Source organism: Chrysochloris asiatica, unplaced genomic scaffold (genome assembly GCF_000296735.1).
Source record: "Chrysochloris asiatica unplaced genomic scaffold, ChrAsi1.0 scaffold00166, whole genome shotgun sequence".
Taxonomy (NCBI): Eukaryota; Metazoa; Chordata; class Mammalia; order Afrosoricida; family Chrysochloridae; genus Chrysochloris; species Chrysochloris asiatica.
This window is the reverse complement of record NW_006408684.1, coordinates 7,386,943-7,392,839: the sequence shown is the minus strand read 5'-3', so window position 1 is coordinate 7,392,839 and position 5,897 is coordinate 7,386,943. Positions and strand designations below refer to the sequence as shown.

The following is a 5,897-nucleotide window of genomic DNA, read 5'->3' as shown; positions in this document are numbered from 1 at the left end:
ACATAGGACCTCGACACCACTACACTACCAGATAGGTATGTGGAATCTCTTAGTGGCATAAATAAGTACTTGGCTACTAACTGAAAAAGATTGATAGTTCTGATGCACCCAAAGACACCTCAGAATAAAGGTCTGGAGTTCTATTTCCCGAAGGTGGTGTTGGTGCTATTGTGTCGAGTTGGTTCCGACTCATAGCAACCCTGTATAGGGTTTCCGAGGTGTGAATTTGAACCACCGATCTTGCAGTTCAAACCAACTTTGCAGTCCAGTACATTATCCCACAAGGCCACACCAGGCCTCAAAAAGATTACAGTTATTGGAAACACTAGGTAAGACAGTTCTACTCTGTAATACATGGAATCGCCATGGTTGTTTTATCTTTCTGGTTATTTGAACATTTATTGTTGATAGAGTGTATTGTTACCCTCTCTATCAATAATATTGGGGTATTCCTTGTCCACAAAGTATGCATTTGCCTAAAGTAGTGTGCTTTCTCTTCTATTTTTCTGAATCTGAGGATTTGCTTTTTTTTTTTTTTTAATGCAAATAACATGAGCATTGAGTTCTCTTGAGTCACCCCCACAAGCCTCCTGCGAGCTATACTCAGTACCTACCCACAGCTGTTTGCTACTTGCAGTCCTTTCCCTTCAAGATGCCTGAGGAAGTGCATCATGGAAAGGAGGAGGTGGAGACCTTTGCCTTCTAGGCAGAGATTGCTCAACACATGTCACTCATCATCAATACCTTCTATTCCAACAAAGAATTTTCCCTCCAGGAGTTGATTCTGAATGCTTCTGATGCCTAGTACACAATTCGCTATAAGAGCCTGACAGATCCTTCCAAGTTGAACAGTGGTAAAGGGCTGAAAATTCATATCATCCCCATCCCCCAGGAATGTACTCTTGAACTCTGGTGGATACCAGCATTGTCATGACCAAGGCTGATCTCATAAACAGTCTGGGAACCACTGCTCAGTCTGGTACCAAAGCATTTATGGAGGCTCTGCAGATTGGTGCAGACATTTCCATAACTGGGCAATTTGGTATTGACTTATATTCTGCCTATTTGGTGGCAGAGAAACTGGTTGCGATCATAAATCATAATGATGGTGAGCAGTATACCTGCCTGGGAGTCTTCTCCTGGGGCTTCCTTTACTGTTAATGCTGACCACGGTGAACCCATTGGTCACTGTACCAAAGTGATTCAGCACCTTAAAGAAAACCAGACAGAGAATCTAGAGGAGAGGCCAATGAAAGAAATAGTGAAGAAGCACTTGCAGTTTATAGGCTATCTTATTATCCTTTATCTGGAGAAGGAATGAGAAAAGGAAATCAGTGATGATGAGGCAGAGGAAGAGAAAGGTGAGAAAGAAGAAGACGATAAAGATGAAGAAGAGAAGCCCATGATTGAAGATGTAGTCTCAGATGAGGAAGATGATAGTGGTAAGGACAAGACAAAGAAGACCAAGAAGATTAAAGAGGAATATATTGACCGTGAAGAACTAACAAGACCAAGCCCATTTGGATCAGAAATCCTAATGACATCACCTAGGAGGAATATGGGGAATTCTATAAGAGCCTTACAAATGGCTGGAAAGACCACTTGGCAGTGAAGCACTTGTCTGTAGTTCCATTGGAATTAAGGGCATCGCTGTTTATTCTCCACCAGGCTCCCTTTGACCTCTTTAGAACAAAAAGAAAAAGAACAACATTTAATTTTATGTCCCTAGTGTGTTCATCATGAATGTGTGATGAGTTAATACCAGAATATCTCAACTTCTTCTAGGTGTGGTGAACTCCGAGGACCTCCCCCTCAACATCGCTTGGGTAATGCTCCAGCAGAGCTTAATCTTGAAGGTTATCCACAAAAACATTGTCAATAAGTGCCTTGAGCTCTTCTCTGAAATGTCAGAAGACAAGGTGAACTATAAGAAATTCTATGAGGCATTTTCTAAGAAGCTGAACCTTGGAATCCATGAGGACTCTACTAACCGGTGATGCCTTTCTGAGCTGCTGCGCCATCACACTTCCCAGCCTGGAGATGAAATGACTTACTTCTCTCTCTGAGTATGTTTCTCACGTGAAGGAGACCCATATGCCCATCTATTATATCACTGGTGAGAGCAAAGAGCAGGTAGCTAATTCTGCATTTGTGGAGTGAGTACAGAAGTGGGGCTTTGAGGTAGTTTATATGACCAAGTCTATCAACGAGTACTGTGTGCAACAGCTCAAGGAGTTTGATGGGAAGAGCCTGGTCTCATTTACCAAGGAAGGCCTAGAGCTACCTGAGGATGGAGAGGAGAAGAAAACAGAAGAGAGCAAGGCCAAGTTTGAGAACCTGTGCAAGCTCATGACAGAAATCTTGGATATGAAGGCTGAGAAGGTAATAATCTCCACAAGACTAGTGTCTTCATCCTGTGCACTGTGACTAGTACATAACACTGGACAGCCAACATGGAACAGATCATGAAAGCCCAGGCCCTTCAGGACAACTCTACAATGGGCTATGATGGCCAAAAAACACCTGGAAATCAATCCAGATCACCCCATCATTGAGACACTGAAGCAGAAGGCTGAAGCAGACAAGAATGACAAAGCTGTCAAGGACCTGGTGGTCCTGCTATTTGAAACTTCACTGGTCTCTTCTGGCTTCTCCCTTGAGGATCCCCAAACTCACTCTAAACAAATCTACCACATCTATCAAAATGGCCTTAGGCATGGATGAAGATGAAGTGACAGCTGAGGAACCCAGTACTGCTGTTCTTGATGAGATCCACCCCTACTCAAGGGTGATGACGATGCATCTCACATGGAAGAAGTAATGTAGGCATTTCTACCTACAAAACTTGTGCCCTCTGTATAGTGTCTCTGTGGTTCCCACAGAAGCCTTGAGTGGCCCTGTCCCACCTGGCTCCATCTGCTGATACCTAGCGGTTATTTTTACTCCTGGGTCTTGTGTGTAAGGAAGGATGTAAGGCCCTCAGGCCCTGTCCCCCTCCCTTATTTGGGAGTGGGGTTAGATGTTGCCTATTGTGTTTTTGTTGTTTAATTGGTTCTGAAATTAACATATGCAAAATAAAAATGATGTCATATAATACAGTAAAATAAATAACATGAGTGCTATACATTTGTTGCCAACCACTCTGTCCCCTCAGCCTGGACCCCAGAGGTATTTTTGTAAGAGTGACCCTATGCTAATATTTTACAGCAGCTAATAAAAACATAAGCATAGTGTGAGTCAGAATACACCTCAAGGAGGACTGATCTGGTTATTTAATTAGTGCATAACTTACCTGTTGTTTGTATAAAAATAGGATTGTTTTTGTTAAGTGCTGTTGATTCTGTTCCTACTCATGGTGACCCCATATAGGGTTTCTGAGGAACTGCTGGTGGGTTTGACAGACATTGTGGTTAATAGTCCAGTGCTTATTCTACAGTACCACACCAGGACTCCAAAAATAGGGTATTTTGTTGTTAAGTGCCTTGGAGTCAGTCAGTTCTGATTCATAGCAACCCTGTATAAGGTTTCTGAGGAGGGGCTGGTGAATTGGAACTGTCAACCTTGTGGTTCAAACCTACCTTGAGCATTTATCTTACAGCACCACACCAGGATTACCAAAAATAGTGTAAGTAGAACTCCTGATGTGGCACTATGGGATCAGCACTGCACTTTGAACCACAAGTTCAGCAGTTGAACCCTACCAGGAGCAGTTGAAACCTACCAGAAACCCTAAACAAGGCGCTATGAGTCAGAACCAACTCGACGGAACTTAACAACACTACTAATTCTGGAAAACTCGTAGATATTATCTCTGTGAACACTGTCTCTCTCTCTTAACATTCATTCTATTATCCTCTTCTGGAATTCCAGTTAGATAGATGCTAAATCTTTTCATTCTATTAATTTCTTGTAGATTTTGTTTTTCTTTTTAATTTCTCTGTATTGCATTTTTTGGCAATTTTTCTCGGTTTTAATTACAATTGAAACATTTTATTTTGCTTCTTTTATATTTTAAAAGAGTTTCCTATTCCTTGTTTAGACTTTCAAAGTTCTATTTTATCTCTTGAGTCATTTAAAACATATGATTATTTGGTATTGCTTTTTTTTTCCCCTGATACTCTTACTTTAATGATTTTTTTTTTTAAATTGATCACTGTTATTATAACTTTGTGGGAATCCCATGATGTCTAGGTTAATTGTTCCTCCAGAGAGGAATGACAACCATAAGAGCTCAAGACTCTGTTAACTTTGGGGGAGCTCAGTATGGGAGCCAATCAATCTCTAATTGTTGTTGTTATGTGCCGTGGAGTCGATTCCAACTCATTGCAACCCTATACAGGGTTTCTGAGGCTGTATATCTTTACAGGAGTAGAAAGCCTCATCTTTCTCCCACAGAACAGCTGGTAGTTTTGAACTGCTGATCCTGAGGATAGCAGCCCGATTAAAAACCACTATGCTACCAGAGCTCCTAAGCAAATGTGAGTTTTGATGCGGCACTGTAGGATCAGCACCAACTGATCTAACCACAAGATCAGTGGTTCAAACCCATCAGCCTCTCCTTTAAAACTCTATACAGGGCTGCTATGAGTCATAACTGACTCAATGTCACATAAAAAAAAAAAAAAAAAGCAAATATGAAACCAAATCTATTATGACATGGCAGTATTATGATACTCTGGTAGTGTAGTGGTTACGAATAGGGGAATAGGGCTGCGAACCTCAGGGACAGCAATTTGAAACTACCAGCTGTTCCATGGGAGAAAGATGAGGCTTTCTGCTCCTGTAAAGATTTACAGCCTCGGAAACCCCGTACAGGGTCACTATGAGTCAGAACAAACCCACAGCACATAACAACAACAACAATGGAAAAATTGCTTTTAATGAATGAATTTGGAAGGAAAGCTTCCTCATATATATAATTCAAGCAGATGGCTTCAAGCAATTCCAATTATATAACACCTATAGGATGCAAAATATTCAAGGAAAAGATTCCTTTTGTCTCAAATATCAGTATAGTAAATCCTGAAGTCTCTCGCTAGCTCTTATTGAATCTTGGGCTTGCAAGCAGAATATCTGGATTGACTGGGACTATGATTTATGTTCACCTCTGTTCTGTAAGAAGTTAAGGGATTTCACTAAGCAAAAGAAGGCCCTGAAGACCGAAAAAGGAGACAGATAATGAAAAGTAAAATTAAATGGAAAGAAACCAAACTGAAACGTCACTAGTAGGCTTTGTTACTTGATAGTAGGCTGTAGCCATTAAGGCCTGCTTCTTTGAAAGTGATTTCAAATGCATAAAAGAAATATCTTTTTGCTAAGGCAATATTAGAGTCCTGGTGTGGCACTGTAGGATGAGCACTGGACTGCTAACCACAAGGTTACTGGTTCAAACCCAGCACTGTCTCCTAAAAAATCCTATACAGAGTAGTTATGAGTTGAAACAAACTCAACAGTGCTTAATAAGAACAACAAGGCATTATTGAAAATCTGAACTTGTCTTCATGAACAAATTCTGATTTACTCCCTTATTCTATTGCAGATACAATTTCTGACTGGCCAATCTTCATTAATATCAATTGTAGTGGTTACGAGTCGGGCTGCTAACCTCAAGGTCAGCAGTTCAAAACCACCAACTGTTTCATGGGAGAAAGATTAGGCTTTCTGCTCCCATAAAGATTTACAGCCTTGGAAACTGTATACAGCATTGCTATAAGTTGGGATTGACTCCACGGCACACTACCACCACCACCACCACCACTGGCAGCACTAAAGCAACAGCCCCCAGATTTCCAGACCATAAAGTTATATGGTGGTGCTGTAGGATAAGTACCCTGCTGCTTGTTGTTAGGTGCCATCGAGTAGGTACCGACTCATAGCGACCTTATGCACTGCAGATC

The 5,897-nt window shown here is 41.2% G+C and overlaps 1 pseudogene; it reads left to right on the top strand.

Moving 5' to 3' along the window:
* Positions 1–652: 652 nt before the first annotated feature.
* On the top strand, positions 653–2,826 carry LOC102816163 (annotated as a pseudogene).
* The last annotated feature ends 3,071 nt before the right edge of the window (positions 2,827–5,897 follow it).